Source organism: Triticum dicoccoides, chromosome 6B, assembly GCF_002162155.2.
Source record: "Triticum dicoccoides isolate Atlit2015 ecotype Zavitan chromosome 6B, WEW_v2.0, whole genome shotgun sequence".
In the NCBI taxonomy this organism is placed as follows: Eukaryota; Viridiplantae; Streptophyta; class Magnoliopsida; order Poales; family Poaceae; genus Triticum; species Triticum dicoccoides.
The window spans coordinates 79,642,147-79,666,317 of NC_041391.1; positions in this window are offsets into that span (position 1 = coordinate 79,642,147).

Here is a 24,171-nt window from a genome sequence, read left to right on the forward strand (position 1 = left end):
CATCCATGATCTAGTATTACACTCAAAATGCAACTGCGCACGCCCGCGTCACACCTGATCCTCAAGTAAAAACAAACACGCGAGCGTTCATTGCCTTGCCCACTTGCATCTCCTCTCCCCTTTCCCTCTACCCCGATCCCCTTCCTGCAGCACTAGGGTTCCTCCAGCGAGCCATCGCCACTGGTCCCATCTGGCCTGGTCCTCGATGATGCTCTGCCCAGCTAGGCTACATGGCTGGCAGGTAGGGGCAAATCTCCCCGGCTGCTCGTCCCTCTGGCGCCGTCCCTCATTCTCACGGTTTCCAGCAACTGCTCCTCTGTGGTCCATCCAACGCACTACTCTGGCGGGCGTCGCACAACTACGGTTGATGCCACACTGCGGCAGAAGGCACCTTATTGCACCTCCCCTCCTCCCAGGCCGTGGCCATGAGGTGCTGTTAAAGGATGAGCTCATCCAACAAGGTGAGGATCTCATATGATTTTTTGCCAAATTTTCATTCTGATCACTATACGATGAATTGCTATGAGCTGCTTCTGCTGCTGCTATATGATGCATTGCTATGAGCTGCTCCTGCTGCTGCTATATGATGAATTGCTATGAGCTGCTGCTGTATGATGAATTTATATGAGCTGCTACTGCTATATGATGAGTTGCTATAAGCTGCTTATGCTGCTGCTGTATGATGAATTGCTATGAGCTGCTCCTGCTGCTGCTATATGATGAATTGCTATGAGCTGCTCCTGCTGTTGCTATATGATGAATTGCCATGAGCTGCTCCTGTTACTGCTATATGATGAATTGCTATGAGCTGCTCCTGCTATATGCTGAATTGCACACTGCTGCTGCTGCTGCTGCTGTATGATGAGTTGCTATGAGCTGCTGCTGCTTTATGATGCTTTCAGGTGGTGCTGCTATATGACAATAACCGGCTACTTGGACCATCGAATTTCAATAAATAATTGTTCTTCATTTAAATGTGGGTCATGCGTTCTTCGTTTAAATTAGGCAATGTGATCTCTATGGAAGACATTGACCAAAGTAGATTGTGCCAAGTAGATGGTATCTTTGTATTTGCATTTTGAACAAATAGTGATGTTCTATTTTCCTATCATATTAATTACCGCACTGGGTTCAATTTGTGATGTTTGCAAGTCAAATTAATTTTCATATGGGCAGAAAAATGAAAAAATATAATGCAATCTAGACTTTTCACTGATCATACCAAAGATAAGCTGAAAAGGAAGGCAATGAAAAGAACTGGCTGGCTTATTACATGGAGCTTATATTCACAGGTGCTTATTTTCTTAGGATAACTCGTAATAACTGTCCCTAAGAAACTTAGCCAATAGAACTGACATACAAATAACATGTCATGATGATTGCAATGGAGGAGTGACCTACCATATCACACTTTATAGGCTCACCGCCGCCTCTCCTTTTTTTTGCAATGTTCCATGAAATTGCCACATACATCTTGTACTTTTTCATTGTGTAACCCTATCTGCAAGTTGACACGGATAATTTCAGACATCTCTACATGATAATACACTGCATATCCCTTGTGTATATTTAAAACACCAATTAATGATTGTGTGTGTAGCATAAACTAGCCATGACTTTGTGTGCTGGACTAGCAGGCACTCTAAGGGAGCCTAATGTAGTGCACTGCAATTCCTACATGCCACCTATGATTTTGTGTAATGTACTGCCTCTGTTCCTAAATATATGTCTTTGTAGAGATTCCAGTATGGACCACATATAGATGTATATAGATGCATTTTCGAGTGTAGATTCACTCATTTTGCTCCGTATGTAGCCTATAGTGGAATCTCTAGAAAGAATTTTATTTAGGAACGGAGGTACGAGGTAGTATCATGTATGACATCTACATATCTAATTTAGCAGCCAGTAGTAGAAATCATTATCTGCACAAAGGGATTACTGGTCGGAAATCCTAGCAAAGCATGCTGGCAGGCACAGAACAACACAAGAGAGAGAGATGCACTTACAAGATCATAGCAATGCCTCAGTCCAGGATCTTTGTTGGCCAAGCTATTAGATCCAGAAGAACATCGTCCTTGTAGTTTTTGCCAGCTGCATAACAGGTAACAGTGACTTGTTAGTATATTTGAAGTACATCGGGCAGGTGATGCTGGACGGGTTTAAAGGTGACAAGTACCTAGGCCGTGGCGGGTGCTTGGCATCTTGCTAGACGGTGGGAATCAGGTTAGAAACGTCAAGGGTGATGATGCTACACTGGCTGTCGGAGTCCGGTAAGGAGATCTAGAACCGTCGAGTAGGGTGTTTGTGGAGCAGCTCTGGTAGGGTGGACTACGGTGTGGGCAAAGTGGATCTGTGGCCGTGGACGAGGGCGTCGGTGGAGCTGCCCTGGTGGTTGGGTTAAGGATGGTGTCGATGATGCAGATGTGCGGCCATGGACGGGGCGTCAGAAGATGCTCCGGTAGGTTGGATGAGGGTGCTAGGAAGCGGATCTGAGGCCATGGACTTATCAGTTGGCAAAGCGGCCCAGATAGGGTTGAGAATGGTATAGGCGAAGCTACTCCGGTAGGGTTGACGATGGTGTCGGTGAAGCGGCTCCATTAGGGTTGAGGAAGGTGTCGGCGAAGAGGATCAGAGGCCATCGACGGGGGCGTCGGTGGGGCGGCTCAGGGGTGTGTGGACGAAGCATCTCCGGTGGGGAGTACGAATGAGCCGCTGCATATGCGCTGCGGTTGATGAGAGTACCGGCGAAGCATATCCGGTGCCATGGACAAGGCCGACACTGAATGGGCTGTGGTACAGTGGTGGATGAGCAGTCTACTTGTTTCTAGGGGAGGTGGGAGGGGTAGATGCGGCCACAGAAGCAGATCTGACAAGGTGGACACCGTTGGCAGTGAATGGGCTCTGGTACGCCGGTGGATGAGCAGTCTAGGGTTTCGAGAGGTGAGGGGTAGAAAGGCCGATGAAGTACGGACGGCGTGATGTAAGATGCTCTGGTGCTGTGGAGTTAGTCGTTTTTGCGGGAGGGGGAGAGGAAATGGGGGTGCCGTGTGGTGGGGGGAACCGGAAGTTACCAAAGCAGCCCCGACCTATTATGTAGATGAGGGCGGTATTGTAACTATTGGTCTCCGTGCACCAAGGACAAAAGGGGAATTTTGCATGCTAAAGACTAGGTTGCGGAAATTTTAGAAGGAGGCGGGAGATTTTGCCGCCCGCAGGATCGTTCGTATCCAGCTTCAACTAATTTTGGACCGTGCTAGCGGGAAGGTCATGTGAGACTATGTACAAGGTGCACGCGTCAGCAGTTAATAACTGGTGTGAAGTCCACCCCAGAAAAAAGACAATAACTCGGGATGATGCGCCGATAACTTGGACGTTCACACGGGCGTGACCAATCATACCGGTGTAGAGGCGCGTTCACAAAAAAAGGGATCAAACACTCAGCCTATGTATTTCTCGTGTAAATAGATAATTTAGTGCCATTGGTTATTTACTTTAAACATAATGCATTGACGTGTTAGTGTAGAGGCTCACAAAAAGAAATGGATATCGTAGTCTGCCACTTAAAAGTGTTACCTCATATGATTACATAGCCTCCATTTCATAAATTGCGTACCCGTTGAATTCATATATGAATATTACATATATTACATCATAATAGAACCTTAAATCATCCAAGACTAATGAATTTGAATGCAAGAGTAAAAATGGTGCATGTACATGATAGCTACATTGGTTGTTTGAAGAAACATCACTGTAACTTTGGCATGCACAACTGAAAAGGTTTATTTAGATAGAAAAAAATGTGATATGTGAGTGTCCAATCTTTAGCGTTGAATCGATATTGTACCTTTGGCCACGATACGAAGTAGATATTGATTTATGTTCAAGCGATGCACGTCCACGATCGCTAGACAGTGATACGTGAATGAATTGTGCAATCTCTCTCACATGCGTACATATCTCATTTCTCTATGGGCATCGGAATCACACACGCGCAGTTCATGTATTTCTCTCCCTCCGTCAAGGTTAGGATTCGTCTTTCTACCCCGTCCTACAAGTCTCTCACACAGAAACACACACGCTCTCTCTGTCGAACACGCCCAACCCTTTAATTCCGCCCACCCACAACCACTAATGTCTCAAAGTATAATTATGTCTCTCACACATATGCCTAAGGTTAACTCGAGTTCCGGAACCATATGAATACATAAAATGGGATTCCAGGAGAGCACCTTTTGTTTTGAGATTTCGCTCTCTCTCTCTCTCTCTCTCACACACACACACACACACACACACATACACACACACACACACACGCATGCATGCACGCACGCACACGCGCGTGCGCGCATACACAATGTTTCTCGCTTCATTTTTTCCAACACTTGCATGCACACCGTTTATTTAACTTTGTGATGCTTTAAGTATGCCTCGCACACATGCTATCTACCTATCCCTTAATATAGCTAGATATGTGTCACACAAACTCCTTCTCCCTACTAGCAAGATGCCCATGCATTGCACGAAACATCAAGATGCATTTGTATGAGTACTTTATCTTGTGGGAGAAAAGGATGAATGAGGGAATGCCTTATTTGCAAATGTGGATAGGGGTGTGGGTATCTTTTTGCAAAATTGCCATAGTTTCCTTCCTACCCGTCGGATATAAATCGGATGGACTATATTGCAGGATGGCAGGGACACCATCATCACAACTCTGTTTTTTATAAGAGTAGAGATATGTAAGTGTCACTGCCACCCCCTCCCACCCCACACACACACTTCCCGACACCAAAGGAGTAGGGTGACACCTTGATCTTGATACTAATCTATCCACTGGCTTCTCTCTCCAACACACACACACACACACACACACACACTACCCGACACCGAAGGAGTAGGGTGGCACCTCGATCTTAATAGTAATCTATCTACTCCTCTTTCAAACACACACACACACTCGCTAGCTGTGCCTCTGTGCCTACCACGCATATTCTCGATACGTCTTTCTCTCCCTCCCCCTCCCCCCAACCCCAACAATTACAGCAGAAGGGTGACAACTCGATCTGATCGTAATCAATCAATTGGTTTCTCTCTCAAACATTGTGTCTATGTCTCTCGCTCAGTAGCCCCCTTGATATGTAGACTCTCGCGCACGCACAACTATAGTGACGATGACGCTGAACCCAGTGTGCCTCATTTTCACCGACCTCATGTGATATTTTTCACCATGTTTTCTGTTAATTAACAAGACAACCTTTTCTTTGTTACTACTAGTGAATCTGAAATCATTCGGGGCAGACATAAAATATATCACTTCAACCCAATTATTACAGTAACTATTTTAAAAGAAACTAGCTAGATGCCCGTGCATTGCACGGAACATCAAGATGCATTTGTATGAGTAGTTTATCTTGTGAGAGAAAAGGATGAATGAGGGAAGGCCTTATTTTCGAACGTGGAGAGGGGTGTGGGTATATTTTTGCAAAATTGCCGTAGTTTCCTTCCTATTTGTTAGACATAAATCCGACGGCCTATATTGCAGGATGGCACGCACACCATCATCACCAAATCTGTTTTCTACTCCCTCTGTTCCTAAATATTTATCTTTTTAGAGATTTTGACAAGTGACTACATACGGAGCAAAATGAGTGAATCTACACTCTAAAATATGTCTACATACACATCCGTATGTGTTAGACCATTTGAAATCTGAAAAAGACAAATATTTAGGAACGGATGGAGTATAAGAGTAGACATGGAGATATATCTCCAGCATGGCCTACAATAAAAATGTGCTGGACTGGTTAGCGCTGGATGCTCGCAACGCGATGACTTGAGTTCGAATTCTGTCTTTAACTTTAGATTTTTATATTATATATTACTTATTTAATATATACTTCTTTCGCTACTGTACTAACAGTGGAATCCACAGAGTACTTAGAATACAAAATTAAGGATGTACTTGTTTCTTTTTAACTTTCTATATGAAGTTGTAGCCACCCTGCAAGTCACGTGTACAATGTACATACAATTAACTTTTTATAGAGGGACAATCATACACGCAATTAACTCAAATGGATTGGATGTCACTCTATTATTTTTAGCATAAGAGCATCTCCAACAGCAGCCGACAAATTTCCTCCCGCTTCCTTCCGCGGAGGACGACATCAAATGCCAGCGGCATACATTTTCACAACTCTAACCAACCAGATGAAATTCGTGCATGCACGGACTGATTTCATATAAGCATGAAGGATTTCATATAAAAAAGCCGGATCTTCATATAAACATGATGGATTTCATTACATTTACATGAACTAAGCGGTGCTAATCCGGCTCTCTTGGTATAATTAATACTCCCTCCGTCCGAAAATACTTGTCCTAGAAATGGATGTATCTAGACTTATTTTAGTTATAGATACATACAATTTATCCATTCTTAGAACAAATATTTCCCGCCAGCTGGAGAGGGAGTACCTAATCTAAATGGCCGCCCGCGGATCCCTTTGTCTTCCTCATGTCCGGCAGACACTTGCAGGGTCGACGAAGGTCCTCGGAAGAGACAAAGCAACAAAGAAACCACCTGAATGCGCAGTCGTCGCCTCGGCGGTGGCCTTCATGGGACCCAAGTGGCGACAGCCTCCGGTGTTCTACTTCTCCTCGATGATGGCGGCAGACACGAAGAAGATGGCCACCGACTTGTTGCTCTCCATGCACCCAGCTTCTGTCTCTGCCTACACGGCGCTGCTGCGGGCACGGGAGGCACGCTCATAGACACGGGAGGCACGGCCACCGCAGACACTGGTGGCGTGGTACAACACAACAACGACTACGCCAGTACCGGCGTGCTCGCCGCCGTGCCGGCGTGGAGCAACTCGCCACTCCTCATCGGGCTGAACTGGAGCAGTGAGTTGCTGAACCACGCACCTGCTTTGGGTGGAAACTGGCTCCGTCGGGCCAAGCAAGGTTGGTGAAGCACCGAGCAGCCTCGCCCGTATCCAGAGGGCTCGGCGGGCCACCCAGCCGGGTAGTATAGCGGAGAACGGCTCCTCGGAAGCCATCGGAAGAGTGGAGAAAATGGTGAAGGAGGAGATAGGGGAGCGGCGGAGGGGGTGCGATTCTTGCCCGCTGTCTGCCGGCGTCTGGCCTCATTTAAACTGAGGGTGGACGGGAGGAGCTCGGCCGGTGTTGTGTTTAATTCCGGGCCGCTCATGAACGAACGTGTGGCCGGAGTAGGTTTCTCGATTTGCATGCGGGTTGAACGGAGGGGTTTGATGGAGGCGAGGAGGCGTGTTTAGCCGGGCGTGCATCGGGCGGCGCAATACTGTTTGATTTGATAGAGGGTGACGCAGTTCCCTATACGGCTTTAATGCAGACAAGGGAGGGGGTAGCGGCTCTCGAAATGTTGAACGGCCAGTGCATCCTCCTTCAATTAATGCATGAGGGAAGTAATGGGAGGAGGACCGAGAAAAGAGGCCGCATGATGTGAATGCAACATAGTTTGCCCTCATATAAAGGCGCCCCTCCATTCCAATGCATCTACCACATCGTACGCACCTAAGCATTTGCCTAAGCGCCTACACTAAGCACAAAAGTGCTCACTCCAGACCCATGGCAGCGATGCACGCGAGTGGCCAGCGGCTGTGCCAGATGGTCCACGACGCTGGCCTGCAGCATGGTGCCAAGGATCGTCTCTAGACGGTGTTGGAGACCAGCTGGTGGATGGCCGCCGTCGACGCCAACTATGACTCGCAGTTTGACCATATGATTGTTGCCACCACCAACAAGTTCACTGTCCTCAAGAAGCTCGTGGACAACATCACCGAACTCCTCTAGCCCGCGTGCCCGGGCTCCTCATTGCCTGCCACCCTAATCGTCCTCCATGGTCGGAACCTCTTTCAAGCATTGGTGGCCCTGCGACTGCCCGCCGACGCCATGAAGAATGTCCACCTGGAGGTCGCTCTCGGTGTCAAAACCGGCGGATCTCGGGTAGGGGGTCCCGATCTGTGCATCTTAGGCTGATGGTAATAGGAAGCAAGGGACACAATGTTTACCCAGGTTCGGGCCCTCTCGATGGAGGTAAAACCCTACTTCCTGCTTGATTAATATTGAAGATATGAGTAGTACAAGAGTAGATCTACCACAAGATCGTAGAGGCTAAACCCAAAGAGCTAGCCTATGATGGTATGATTGTAATTGTGATCGGCCTTCTAAGGACCATCCTCTCCGGTTTATATAGACACCGGAGAGGGCTAGGGTTTACATGGAGTCGGTTACAAGGAAGGAAATATGATATCCGGATCACCAAGCTTGTCTTCCATGCAAAGGAGAGTCCCATCCGGACACGGGCCGAAGTCTTGAGTCTTGTATCTTCACGCTTCGATAGTCCGGACGATGTATATAGTCCGGCTGTCCGGATAACCCCTAATCCAGGACTCCCTTAGTAGCCCCTGAACCAGGCTTCAATGACGATGAGTCCGGCATGCAGTCTTGTCTTCTTCATTGCAAGGCGGGTTCCTTCTCCAAATACTCCAAGGTTATTTATCGAACACGTAGATCGTGTCTGGATCTGCAAGATGGTAAATTTGTTCTGCTGGCAAACTTTCATTTGATTATGCTGGTTAGTAGTACATGTTGATGTTGGTGATCGTTATGCTAGTCAGTATGTCATGTTCAGAGGATATGAGTTATTGTTGAGATGGTGGAAAGTTATGTGATACTCTCATGATAATGTTGATATCATGTTCATGTATTATGGTTGGCATCATGTTATTTTATCATGACTCCGCATATTCTCATTCAAGTTAACTGGATTAAATTGAACTTGAACACCTGTTGGCTGAGTCATGGTGCCGCTGAATCGATGCTGACCAGTGCAACCACGCTTACCGATATAGGACGGTCCTAACTGGGTCTATTGTTGTGCCTCCCCGGTGCCTCCAACGAGGCAAGGTTATGGGCACGTGCTACCCTGATCAGGTAGGGGGAGCATAACCTTGCGTGCCCAGTTTTGATTTGATTTTGCGCAAGGGTCCCAGAGTGGATCGGGCCACGATGGTGGTCGTTGTGTCTGGAGGTAGGCATGGGGCCACCCATGACTTAGCTCAGTGAGGAGTGAGTCAGAGTGGCCGGGAGAGTGTCATGGCAGTAGTTCGGTTTGTCGGAACGCCGTTGGTCCACATGAATGGGAGTGCGAGGCCATTGGTTCCGTAGTGTGGGTACAGTGTACTAACCTCTGCAGAGTGTATATTAATCTATCGATAGCCGCGCCCGCGGATAAGGGCCCAGGTTGAGAGAAGGTCACACCATGAGTCGACAATAGTAAAAATAATGTGCTTAATAACAGTGAGATAAGTTGGCCAAGTGTTGGTCGGGTTGTGATCGCCGTAAGGATCATGGGCCATGTATTGGTCAGGTTGTGATCGCCGTAAGGATCACGATTTGAGAGTAAGTGTTGGTCATGGTTGTGATTGCCGTAAGGATCACGATGGTATCAAGGATACCGAGTTGTTGTATATTCGTGATGTTATACGAGAATCGTGGGTAAAGATCAAGCTCATTGTGGTCATTTACTGATTACTACGGTATTGTTTATACCAAACTTGATTTGATCCTGAGATGATCATGCGATGTCCAAGGTTGGTAAGTGATGCATGTGTTGGTTACGAGGTAACCGAGCAGAGTAAGTGGTGCATATGGTGTCATTATGTTGCATGCTAGTATTGTCGGATTAATATGTTCATGTTGGGATAGCTGTATCATGTTTATGTTGGTTATGCCATGTGATGCTGATGATATCATGTTAATTCCTGCTTAACCTATAATTGTCATGCTGTTGTCTGTCTTGAATGCTTCTGGTTATTTGTGAGCTTGCAAGTACATTCAATGTACTGACCTGGCGTGTCATGCCAGCTTGCAGGTCATGCCGGATTTGATTGCTTGCTTGTCGTGGTTTCCGTTCGTGCGAGCTAGGATAAGCGTTCCAGCCAAAGTCCCTACGGAGTGGAGTTCACCACCGTCTTCGTTGTTCCACTACTAGAGTTATTCCGCTACTTCGAGTTGTTCCGCTACTTGCATAGAGCAACTGAGGATGGCGAAGTGTCGCCGTATCGATGTTATTCATTGTAATATCGGAGACCTTGTAATCATATTCGTGTAATAATAGAAGGCTGGTTTGTTCTATGCTAAGCAGTGCCGTATTCCAGAAGACTTCTCCTCGATCTCTGGACTAGAATATGGGGCGTTCCGGTTTTCTCTGAGCCGGGGTGCCACAGGCTTGGTATCAGAGCAGGTCTGGCTGTAGGACGCCCTAGACCGCGCGAACGTTAGAAAGTAGTAGTATTGACCCCAGTTGGTTTGTTGCACTTGATTGCTGCATTTGTTTGTCACATAGCATGCATATAGATTATTATTTGTACTAACGGTTTATCTGGTGAGTGTAGCTGGCATCGGTTCGGATCCACTACAACTCAACCTTTGCATTTCTCCAGTTCCTTTTTCTTTTGGTGTTTGGTGTCATTTCTGTCCCAGCAGAATGATGCCAAGTGATCCTGACGCTGTTTGCAAAAATGGTGCTCAGGTATCGCACCGATGTCTTTCTTTCAGTCCCGCCTATCATTTCGGTGATGGACATGCGTCTATCCTGGATCATTCTTTTATTTTGTCGTGTTGGCAACCCTTAATGATCTTAGTTATCAAGAAAGGGCAATGTCAGCAGCCTCAGGTTTTCCCCGCTATCCTACTTCTTGGACGAGTACGGATCTTTTTCTGTCCGCTTGATAATAATGTGGTTGCGACCTTCGTGCCCCACTACATGATTACCAAGTACGTCCTCGCCTCCGAGCTAGTTCAGGTTGCCACCTGGCTAAGCTAGCACTTGGTGTAGCACTGTTTACACTGATTCTTCCACACATTTATTCATCCTCGTGCACATCGTCATAGCATATTAGACCGCAATACCGGAGTTTCCGCGAGATTTGTGTGCTTAGGTGTGCATGCATATTGTGTGACTAGTAGTAATATGTGATGATTGCTTGATTAATTATATTAGTAGAATGCTTGTGTGCTTTTGTTTTAGTCATTTCTGTTGTTCCTTTCTTTGGGCCTTCAGTGTTGCAAAATTTTCCCCTATTAAAGTTGCTCGTCAGCCGACACTGGACCCGAAGAGTCAGCAAGAAATGCATATATTTGGAAACTTAGCTAAACAGAATGGAATTACCAGCTGACTGTAGTAAAATTGGGAATATCTTGTCTGGATGCAAAAGAAATCCTGGATGGACCTTCAGTATCAAGTTTGCATTAGCATGCACTCGTCACAACAAAATGATTAAATCAACAAGAAGATAAATTGTGTGCAAGTTTGACAGAATATTATCAAAGGTATGGCTCAGATACAAGTTTAAATTTCTGTTGAGGATGATTTTGGAACTCGATGTACCTGGAAGCAAGCAAAAATATGGCATATACTCAGAAAGGAGGATAGTCCAGTATAACCCTGTTTCATACAAGAAATCAACATCAGAAATATTCAGATGGTTATATATGTGGAAATCGGTCCGCATATCACAATAAGAAGCTTCTGGTGTAAGCAACCCAATCTTCCCTCGCAAGATACCAGAGAAGCTTCCAAGGCAAGATTCATCTATCTTCCTCAGTATGATACGTGGATGATTTCTCGTGCAAGGTACCCTGCCTTCTTCAATAAGCAACCGCAAAAGCTTCCAGCATAAGGTACCGAGTCTTTTCCCAGCAAAGACTTTACGGGGGTAAGCTTCTGAAGAACTATATTCAGTCTTCTTCAGCAAGTTGTTCGATGAAAGTTTCGAGCACAAGCCAGAAAATATTCCTCAGTAAGACTTTGGTACAAGGTAGTACGCTGTGAATTGACAGCATATGGCAGTGAATCCCAAGAATCAGATCCGCAACATTTTGGGCAGAATGAAGAATCAGTCAGAATACATGTATGTCTCGGAACCAGGTCCTCATATATATGCAATGAGCATACCATCAAGATCTTACAAGTCACTCGGATGAGGATCTGATAACCACGTGAGGATGGTTAATAGAAGAAAGCCAGTATACACCACAGTGTGACAAAGGGTTATGAGGATAAACTACAATTGCCGAAAAATTGCACCGACAATACCTATGGTCATATGAAGAAGCAATATGACCCGGCTCTTTCAACCAAGGATCCAGACCAAGAAAACAATAATGAAGGAGCAAGACTAGTGATGCAGGTATGAAAATTGTTGCACGAAACCCCGGATGGTGCATATCCTTGGACAGTTTAAGTCAGTATTGATCCACATGGATATGCCTACAACATGAGTAATCGGCATGAGGAATAACAGTGTGGAAGCCTGAGTCCTCACTTATATGAATCATCATGGATAGACTGTCGTGAACAAAATTTCTCCGTCAGAACCACCGTCAGTCAAGTCTGCAGATATTATTATACAAGCCAAACCCTTTATGCTGGCCGCAATAGGAGACAATCAAATATTTGGTATGGATCCGATACTCGCAGCAGTGGAACCGGTTAACATGATTCGGAAATTTCTGCAATGAGTCAGGATCTGTCAGAAAACGGTTATGTTTTAACTCCCTGTTGGAACCCAAAGGACCTGCATTTAGTGGAGAAACCCAACGCAATGAGTCAGAGCTTGAGTTTTCATCAGAGAATTCTGATCATCATTCCATGAAAGGTTGTTAGTGCCGGGTGGCACACCCAGCGGAAATCACTTTTGGATTTGTGAGACGGACATATATTTCAGTCGTGATAATCACACTCAGCTAGTCAGCAGATCTAAAAAGAAATTGGCGCCTATATAAGCATGAGCAAGCAAGGTAAGATCTGTCAAAAGGGAGGATACAGTGAATCAAACCACCCCAGGGCCAGTCAGATAAGAATTTAATGGGAACAACAATAGAGGAAGATGGATACCCGAGTTGGAAACGGTCTCCTTGAGGTCAGTATATTCATACTAGTTCCCTGAGCAACCAAATCTCGAGGATGAGATTTCTTTAAGGGGGTAAGGTTTGTGACAGCCTGATTTTTGGCCCTTTCTTTTTCTTTTGTTTTTTTGAGGTTTTTGCGTGAGTTTTTCTTTTCTGTGGCTTTGTGGTCTGGAAACTGAAGAAGATGACCTCTTCTTTGCTTCCAGAGTGGCTTGCCATATCCAACCCTAGACCTTTCCATTTCCATCCTAGCCCAAATCCCAATATTCTTTTTATTGGGAATATTCCTTTTCTATTAAAGGAATAACTCAAATTGCCCTAGGTTGTGAAGCAACCTATATTTCCCTCACTCCAAAAATTCCCAAATAATTCTCATAATTTGTTTGGGTCATATATTGATCAAATATGGCAAAAAGTTTCATTGCCATGTTCAAAAATAATCCTCCGATAATTCATTTCCTATTCTGCCCTGAATGGCACTTTGTGAAGGAAGTGTCATTTATATTTCTCCTATTGACTCCCAACATTTTTGGGCATGTTTATATGTCCAAATAATTGCCCCATGCACAAGTTCAAGTTTATTTGCCTATCCAATCTTCCTCATTGAATTTTCAAAGTTTCTGTCAAACAGAAGGCATTGTGAAGGAAGTACTAGCTAGGAGTAACCAAATGAGTTTAACTTTTGCACACTCCTTAATGTTCTCATATTAACCCCTTCCACCCATTTTCAGCACCATCCAATCAACTATGTGAGCACAAGGGCAAATCTTTGATTCTGGCAATATTTTCAGGTTGTGAAGCAAGTATATTTTATATTGCTTCAAAAATCCTGATAAATTACCAGATCATTCTTATACCCATAAAACATCCCTCCACCCATTTTGGCATCATTCCATTGATCCATTTGGTCACCATAATTATTTCAAGTTTCTGACCAGAAAAGATGTTTGTGAAGCAAGTGCTATTTTGGTTTGTCTATTTAGCATGATCTTCTGACAGCATCTTCATATGACCTAATGACTAAGCGTTGCCCAATTTGAGCTCAAGTGGACACTCCAGGTGAGTGCATCTTGGTGATCTTCATTTCTGGACCAAAAGTGTAGTTGTAAAGCATCTATGATTTATCTTGATCCAGTTACCCTCCAACTCCCCAGGACTGTAGTCCTTCCTATCCTAAACATCCCAGACATCTTGTTTGGCCTCAAGCAGATCTCAGTTGACCTTGTTGAGCTGATGAAGTTTACTGCAGTAAACTTCAGAGGGTTATTTCTTTTTGACCAGAGCCCATTTCACCAAGTTACCACCTCATTTCAAACCCATCTTCGAAGGACTTACCACTAGACATCAAATGCCAGCTGTTTGCCTCCAGGACATGCCAGCACTGGTGGTGACCACCGTTTTGGCATGCCATGAGCGTGTCCAGTGGCCGTTTGTGCTCGGGCCCCTTCCCCTCTCGCTGTCTTTGCGCCCGTGATCATGTCCAGTAGGTAGCTCTCATCGTCGCCACTCTGATGGACCCCTCTCCCCCTTCGGAAGATAGCTCACTGACGCTCGCCGACGAGCGCCCATGGGAGCACAGTGCTCCGACATGGTTTAATGGCGCTCGGCCGCATCCTCCCTGCCCTCCTTTGGCCTCCTCCTCCCCGTGAACTCCTCCCTGTGCGTCGCCGTCGCCTTCCTCCGAGCCCATGCACGAGCACACGCGTCCGCGGCGCCAGACACGCGTCGCCGGTGGTGCCAGCTCGGCCTTCCTCACCCGCGGCTATTTAAGCCCCTCCCGCGCAGCCCGAGCTCACCACTGGCCTCCCCGCTCTCCTCTAGCCCCGCCCAAGCTCTTCCCCGAGCTCGAGAAGCCCCCTGTGCCCCTCACCATCGCCATGGCCACCGTTCGGGTTCGCTCAAATCCGGCCGACCCGAGCCCTCCCTCATCGTTCTTCCACCACCAGTGAGACCCCCTCACTCCGGCGATCCTCCCCATGCCCTCTCCCCCTCGCCGGAGCCACCCTAGCCACGATGCCCAACCCCACCTGAAGCCATCTCTGCCGGAGTCCATGTCCTCGTCGCTTCGGCCCTTCTCGGTATCCGTGTCCAGCCTAGATGGACGTGGCACTCTCCCCCGAGCTCGTCGGTGCCCGGAGCGCCGGCAACGGTGGCCGGAGTCGCCGGGGCTCGTCGCTGGAGCCGTGCCCCTGCTCTGCTCCGTCGAGCACATGCGAAGAAGAAGACACGAGCCAGGTGGGTGTTGACCCTGCGCATGGGACCCGCGGCCCCACCTGTCGGCGACCCTGATGCCCGGCCCCGCCTCTGCCCCTTTGACCAGTCCAACGCCTCGTCAGATAAGTGAAGGCGCATTTATAGTTTATGCTTTCACTGATTGAAAGCGTATTTCTAACTTTGCGTTTCTGCCTTATCCACTCAGGGACCCGACTGTCAATATATTTTTTGCAGAAAAGTCCCTGAACTTCAAACCTCCATATCTTTTTGTCCGTAACTCCAAATGAGGTGAAACCAACGCTCACTTCTTTCTTTCGTCGAGCCTGTTCTGTCGATTCCATTTTCACTATGGTTTGACACCGTGAAAATGACCTTTATGCCCTTGCCCTTATTCAGCCCCCTCCGAGAGAGAACGTTTTCCGGCAATTCTTTCTGCGGTTTCACCACACTTCTACCCGGTGTTTTCTTCATCCCCTGGCAAGCCACAATACCCACTTGAATGATAATCATGCAGTAGCCATGGTTTTCAACTTGAATATTTAATAAATGTTTGTTCGTTGAAAAGATGGTTATCGTTGTTCCGGTGAAGTTCAGATTTGCATGTTCACTATTATGCTATGTTGTTTTATACCCTGTGATCATGTTATACCTGCTAGTATTACCTTTCATTTGATTATGTTGGTTAGTAGTACATGTTGATGTTGGTGATGGTTATGCTAGTCAGTATGTCATTTTCAGAGGATATGAGTTATTATTGAGATGGTGGAAAGTTATGAGATACTCTCATGATAATATTGATATCATGTTCATGTATTATGGTTGGCATCATGTTATTTTATCATGACTCAGCATATTTGCATTCAAGTTAACCAGATTAAATTGAACTTGAACACCTGTTGGCTGAGTCATGGTGCCGCTGAATCGATGATGGCCACTGCAACCACGCTTACCGGTATGGGACGGTCCTAACTAGGTCTATTGTTGTGCCTCCCCGGTGCCTCCAACGAGGGAAGGTTATGGGCGCGTGCTACCCTGATCAGGTAGGCGGAGCATAACCTTGTGTGCCCGGTTTTGATTTGATTTTGCGCAAGGGTCCCAGAGTGGATCGGGCCACGACGGTGGTCGTTGTGTCTGGAGGTAGGCACGGGGCCACCCATGACCTAGCTCAGTGAGGAGCGAGTCGGAGTGGCCGGGAGAGTGTCATGGCAGTAGATCAGTTTTGTCGGAACGCCGTTGGTCCACACGAATGGGAGTGTGAGGCCATGGGTTCCGTAGTGTGGGTACAATGTACTAACCTCTACAGAGTGTATATTAATCTATCGATATCCACGCCCGTGGTTAAGGGCCCAGGTCGAGAGAAGGTCACACCATGAGTCAATAGTAATAAAAATAATGTGCTTAATAACAGTGAGATAAATTGGCCAAGTGTTGGTCGGGTTGTGATCGCCGTAAGGATCACGGGCCATGTATTGGTCAGGTTGTGATCACCGTAAGGATCATGGTTTGAGAGTAAGTGTTGGTCATGGTTTTGATCGCTGTAAGGATCACGATGGTATCGAGGATACCGAGTTGTTGTATACTCGTGATGTTGTACGAGAATCGTGGGTAAAGATCAAGCTCCTTGTGGTCATTTACTGATTACTACGGTATTGTTTATACCAAACTTGATTTGATCCTGAGATGATCATGCGATGTCCAAGGTTGGTAAGTGATGCATGTGTTGGTTACGAGGTAACCGAGCAGAGTAAGTGGTGCATATGGTGTCATTATGTTGCATGCTAGTATTGTCGGATTAATATGTTCATGTTGGGATAGCTATATCATGTTTATGTTGGTTATGCCATGTGATGCTGATGATATCATGTTAATTCCTGCTTAACCTGTAATTGTCATGCTGTTGTCTGTCTTGAATGCTTCTGGTTATTTGTGAGCTAGCAAGTACATTCAATGTACTGACCTGGCGTGTCATGCCAGCTTGCAGGTCATGCCGGATTTGATTGCTTGCTTGTCATGGTTTCCGTTCGTGCGAGCTAGGATAAGCGTTCCAGCCAGAGTCCCCGTGGAGTGGAGTTCACCACCGTCTTTGTTGTTCCGCTGCTAGAGTTATTCCGCTACTTCGAGTTGTTCCGCTGCTTGCATAGAGTAACTGAGGATGGCGTAGTGTCGCCGTACCGATGTTATTCATTGTAATATCAGAGACCTTGTAATCATATTCTTGTAATAATAGAAGGTTGGTTTGTTCTATGCTAAGCAGTGCCGTATTCCAGAAGAATTCTCCTCGATCTCTGGGCTGGAATACGGGGCGTTCCGGATTTCTCTGAGCCGGGGTGCCACACATCCTCGAGGGGGGTGCAGCACCCCAAAGAGGTGCGCTTGCCGGAGTGGGTGCGAGAGGTCTCACCGGTCTTCTTCCCTCCCAGGGCTTCATCGGCAGGAGCAGGTGCCTTGGCAGCAGTTGCTGCAACTGCTTCCCGGTAAAGTTGGTCAGCGCAGATCAGTGCATCCTTCTTGTCGGAGGGGACGGTGATGATGTTCATCAGCCCGGGCATCTTCAGTGTGTTGTAGGCGGAATGTGATGCCGCCATGAACTTGGACAGTGCGGGGCGACTGAGGATCCTGTTATAGGGCAAGGGGATCTTGGCCACATCAAAGACAATCCTCTCTGTCCTGTAGTTCAACTCGTCTGCAAACGTCATGGGCAGCGTGACCTTGCCCTTCGGCTGACTCCTTCCTGATATGACCCCTTGAAACGTGCTCGTCTTCTCGAGGTCTCCATCAGGAATCTGCAGCCTTTTCACCAAAGCAGACGAGATCAAGTTCAGACCGGCCCCGCCGTCAACTAGCATCTTTGTCACCTTGAGGTTGCGGATTGTTGGTGAAACCAACAATGGCAAGCACCCGATCGCAATAGTGAGATCAGGGTGGTCCTCGATGTCAAAGATGATAGGCGTGCTGGACCACTTTAGTGGCTTTCGCGCATCGAGTGATGGCTCCACTGCTGTGATCTCACGTGCCCACTGCTTGAGTTGGTGGTGAGAGGTGTGTAGTGAGGCGCCATCGTCGACGCACATGGCCTCTATAGCTTTCTGGAACTCGTGGTCGCCAAACTCGTCGTCCTTGTCATGATCATTGTCTTCCTGCTTCTTGTCGCGGCCCCGGGTGGGCCTCTCTTGCTGGTTATGTTTGCCACAGTGGCCTCCTTGGCCGCCACGCTTCTTGCCGGATCCTTCAGCACCGTCCTGGCCTTTCTCCTTGCCCCACCTCTCATACTCATCTTTTTGCTTCTCAGCAAGCAGCTCAACTTGTTGGCAGTTTTGAAGGTCGTGGCCCTTGGTGCGGTGGATCTTGTAGTACTACTTGTCGGAGCTTCCTGGCTTGTCGGCAGCCACCAATGCTCGGCAAGTGGCACAACCGGCAATTTCCTTACCGGGGTCGCTTGCCTTGGCCTTCTTGGCAGCGCCGGTGTCGTCGTATCCCTCGACGGCAAGCACACCCTTGCCCTTGCGCTTTTTGTTACGGCGCCGACCCTTCTTCGTCGGGGCGGCGGTGTCGTCTTCTGTGGAGTCGGTTTCCGCACCGGCATCCTCGTCGGGGTACTTCCTTCCCTCTTCAGCTCGAGTGCACCTATCGGCCAGAACATAAAGCTCGGCCACATCTTTGACCTTGTTCATCGCCAGCTCTTCACGCATCTTGCGGTTACGCACATTGTGATGGAATGCGCTGATCACAGCGGCGGGATGAACGTCTGGATGTTGTACTGCACCCGGATGAACCTCTGCATGTACTTGCGCAGGTTTGCCCCCTCCTTCTGGGGGATGATATGCAGATCGCTAGCCTGGCCATGAGCTTGATGGCACCCAGTGAAGGCGCCAACAAACTCATGACACAGGTCTGACCAGGAGGAAACAGAGTCCGCTGGCAAGTGTATCAACCACGACGTGATGTTTGGCTTAAGCGCCAACGGGAAGAATTGGCAAGCACCTTGTCGTCGCGGGCTCCAGCAGCTTGCATCACGATGGTGTAGATGCTGAGGAACACCGACGGGTGAGTCTTGCTGTTGTACTTCTCGCGAACATCGGGCTTGAACGTGCAGCGGGAGGGCCACTGGAACTGCCACAGCTCACGGGTAAAGGCTGGGCAACCCCAGCTCGTAAGGTAGGCCACCGTAGCCTCCCGGTGTCGGGTGGTCCATAGTGGGCCCTGCCCATCTATCCGTCTGGTGGCGTGTGTCATGCCGGCGCTCAATGGTGGTTCGGGCGTCTTCAAGGGATCGCTCTTGAAGAACTTGGCGCTGATCGTGGTGGGTCCATGGATCGGACGACGCTATGGAAATATTAACACAAGCATCATCACGACGGATCGACACTCGCGGTAGCTGGCGTGGGGGATGAGAGTGCACCATAGCTGCATCACCCCCGGCCCTTCCACCGGTAGCATGCGGCGGCTCGATGGAGCGGCGGCATACGAGCCCCACTGGTCGCGGCTCATCTTTGTTGGCGATGCCGACGAGGCTTCGGACAGTGGCTCTCCACTCGTCGAGCTTTTCCGCAGCAGGAGGAAAGTCAAGGAGCAGCTGTGCGCGTGCCAAAGCTTCTGCTGGCGTGGCGGTGGCGAGAGCTGCATGGACTTTGACGCGCTTCGACTTCTAACCATGTTAGAAGGAGCTCTATCACGGCCCTGCGGTGGTACGCCATTTTCGCCATTACTTCGGCGTGCATGCTGACCTCCTTCGTCCTGTGAAGGGTGCACTAGACTCTTCCCAGGTCGGCGCCCGGGGTCACCAGCATGGCGATGCTGCTCGTCGCGCACGACTTGGGAAGAGTGCATCATGGGTGCCGGCACAGGCGTCTTGGAGGTCACCGCGCCACCGGTGGGTGGCATGGCGACACCCCTGGAGGGCCCCGCGCCGCCTGCGGAGGGCCCAACTCCATCTCTGGAATTTGCGGCATGCGGCCCATTGTCTTGCGTGCGAACGATGCCGCTCACCAGGTCTGGACTGCCAGGGTGATGTGGGTGTTCGCGGGTCACGCCTCGGGTTCTGTCCGCGACCGTCCCGCTACTAGCCCGCACCGGCACGGGCAGTCCGACTCCGGATGAGCCGATTGCCATCGTCGTCTTCCTCTTGGGAGCCATGGCGACGAAGAACTGCTAGACTAGCTGCTAGACCAGATTTTCATAACTACGCCCCCTGCCTGGCACACCAAAGATGTCGGTGGGAACGACACCTATGGGATCAACGGCATCCCTACTGTGGTCAGCGGGCGCGGGGTTGTGAGAAGAGCGGGTCTAAGAGCCAGCACAAAGATCGTTTACCCAGGTTCGGGCCGTGGAGATCACGTAATACCCTAGTCCTACTTTGGTGTGTATATGAATGTTCTTGAGCTAGCTACGGTGCGTCACTTGCTCAAAAAGCCGAATCCCTCTCCAGTACGCCTTGGGCCTCCTTTTATATTTGAAGGAGGCGCCACAGTGGCATATAGGAGGTGGAAAGGGTATAGTGTACAATCTTATCACTTGTTATTATGGGACAAGACGCATTAAATGCGCCCCTGAGGTGTCCCTTTGCTTTATTGCCGCCTCGCCCTGCTCCGACACGCATCCAGGCCAGCGAGGCGGGCAGCGCCATGTAGGCTGGCAGGCTGCTGAGCTGGCACGGTGGCGGCGTCTTCATGAAGATCTGCATGCCACCACGCCGGTGCTTGCTGAATTGGCCTTGGGACCGCACTTCGCCACGAAGGTGCCCGCCCGGCTGGTTGGGCTGGCAGTTGCATGGGAACGGCGGTGGGGTCTTGGTGCGCGCGGGCCTGGCCGTGGCCCCGCTGATGTCCTCGGCAAGGGTCTTGCCGGGGGCCCCGAAAAGGGTCTTGCCTGGCACCGCGGTCGTCCCAGTCCTCATCTGATCTTGTGTGTTAATGATCTTCACAAAGATCTGCATGCCACCATGGTGGTGCCTCCCGAGCCTTGGTTTCAATGTTGTTGATGACGTTGGAAACCTCGGGCTCAAGGGTGGTGCACTCCACTGGTGTTGGGCAAGTTGTCCCGGCAAGGCCCTGGCTAGGGCCGTGGAGGTCGCCCTGGCAAGGGTCTTGCCGGGGGAGCCCACCTCGCCCTCTTGCTCTTTGTGTCTCTGGTCTTGGCGTTGCTTGATTGTGTGGTGGCTTCGGCCTTCCTCCTCTGCCCTACTAAGTGTGGCTGCGGGTGTGGCTCTGACTGCCCGTGCACAGGTAAAGGGGTGCAAAGTAGAGCCCCTACTTCTGTACACCAACACTACTTGTTCTGGATGGGTAGTTCTCTCTTTTGTTTTGCATATTCCTTGTCATTTGGTCATCCTCTTCTATGTCACTCTTACTATGTAATAGTTTCCTCTATTTAGAATGTCATTCTCGTTTGGATCACGAGAGTCTGAGCGTTGTAGATGGGTGCGTTTTGGTGGTGTATCAAGACTTCTTATGAACTATCATGTTTTGCTGTTTATGTCAGTAGTAGTCACTAGTCAGTGTTTGAATGTTGTATATATCATTATTTCGAACTGTTTATTGTCTCGAACTACTGGTGGGCTAAATGAGGGAATCACCATTCTCTAGTGTTTAGAGTATATCTCCTTTTTCAAGTTATAATTTGAGCTCAGTGTCTTTTCGATTATGTACACTGATTTGGGCCAGTGAGGTGTCGTTGAATATGGTATGAGTAGTAACGCAATGGAAAACAAGTCAATTATGATTCTCAGGCCGGGCTCTCAAGAGATCCTCAAAAAAAGGACGGGCTCTCCAAAAAAGAAAGAATAAGGACTCTTAGGCCGACATGTGGGCACCACCGGTGTTTTTGTGCGCTTGTGCGCCGAGAGCATATTGGCGCGTGTTCGAAATTCATGCTGCCTTTTAATCCCCAATCTCCCGCCCCTCCCCCACCTCTGGAATCTCGATTCCTACTCCAGTTCCACCAAATCCCCCTCCTGTACTCCCTGTACTCAAGTGCACTATCATGTCGCCGGTCAACACGGATCTCCGAGCCGGAGATCCTGAGGTCCGTCCTGCCTTCGATCGTTGTATGTTGTCGCTCAACAGTGGCATGGCGGCGCTTGACGACCAGTTTGACAACAAAGTGCTGATGGTAACCATCAACTGCGACCAACCTGCTATCTTGCTGGACGACCTTGGCAAAGCTCTTGGCATTGCGCACGGCATCCAAATAAGTGACTTGCTCGTCGAAGTTTTCCAGCACCGGCTGATTTCTTCGTCAGGTTCCGGACAACTTTCGACTGCAGTCGTGTGTTCGAATCTTCCCGACGTTTGTTCTGCGATGGAGCGCTGGTGAGCTTTGATCGGTGGCACTCTGGATGGGGCTCGGTGCCCTCTGAGTTTGAGTTTTTAACAAAGCTTACCTTCAACGGCATGCCTCGACGTGCTTGGAACAGCGAGTCCATGAATGAGCTTATCAATGACCTTGGAAGGTGAGCTCGTAAGTATGTTTGTTCCTCAAGACAGCTGGGCTCTGATGGTTATTGCATGGATGAAGAAGCCGTCCACCATACCTAAGGTGTTTGGTGTTGAGATACCGGTGCAGGAACCGGGGTTGTACTATTCGTCGCCACCAAGGCCGCCGCGGACCACGTTAGGGATGTACCTGTATCGAGTGTTCGTGCATGTCGAAGAAGTGGTCAATCCATCAATCGAAGTCCTGCATCCGCCGCTGGTGCCAGGGTCTGTCGACGACGTCCATTACAGGAGTCAACGTCAGACTTTCCCCGTGTTGCTCGGAACAATGGATGGCACAGGGCCTACTCCATCGCGCGGCGGAGGCCACTGCTTCTTCGGGAGAAGAGGCAGGGCTGGCTGCCTGGATGTGCTCTAATTTGAGGTAACAACTGAATCTTGTCAGATACTAGTTAAGTCCGAGCTATGGGTGTGAAGCACTGATGTGCCAGTACATTTGATTGTGACATGTTCTTATTTTGTACCTGAACTTTTTTTAGAAGGGGTTGTACGTCAATTTAATGTGCTAGCAGAACTTATTGTGTTGTATGTCTGTTTTCTTTGCACAACATTCAAGATATTTCCCCGTCATTGATAAAGACGATGAACCGTTATGTACGAGTTCGTTGGTTTCAACATAGCCCTACCCGTAGCGATCCACTGCTTCCATCCTGATTGTGCCGCCTGCGTGAAATTTTTGTATGCAAGGTCAGTGTGCTATGATGTTCTATATGATTGTGTCAACTATATAAGTTTTTACCGAGCATCAGCAATGCATATGGCTGAAAGATGTATTAACGAGCATCGAGCGATGGGTCTATCTCTCTCTCTCTCTCTCTCACGCACACATGCACATACGCACACACGCACAAGTGGGACCCGTTGAATTATTTCTTTGCTCGTGACAACTTTTAAATAGGTTCCACTATACTCTAACTTTTTTCTTAAGTTATTAATTGAGCTCAGTGACTTCAAAAGGTTGTACAAAAGCCTTGTTCGGGCCTTTCCGGCGTCGCTGAATGTGGGCTGACTAGCCATGTTAGGTTGTACTGTACTACACATGCCTTTTTTTCAACATCAGCAATGCAACTGGGCCGACAATTATACACAATATCCGGGTTAACTTGTTATTCTCCGCCCTACTGCGCTGCAAACTTTCCTAGAAGGTATGCGTTAGGCTTAACAAGAAAATGGACTTTAAGAAATAATAAATGGGATGTAATTATAATAACTGGGCAGTAACTATTAAAAATGCACCAAACGCATAATTAGTTTAAAAATATATTATTTTTGGAATTTGAAAATTTTAATTTCATTACTTGTTACGCGCGCAATATTTCGTTGGATTTTTACGTAATACAACTTTATTTTAAATTATATTTAATCTGACTAGAAATTTCGGATAAAAATATTTTGGATCCCATAAAAATGTGGGATTTTTTTTAATTCTATTTTGAGCAGTTGGTTGAAATTATTAATCGTTGCCCTAACTAGAAAATGGGTGTACTTTTAACAAACT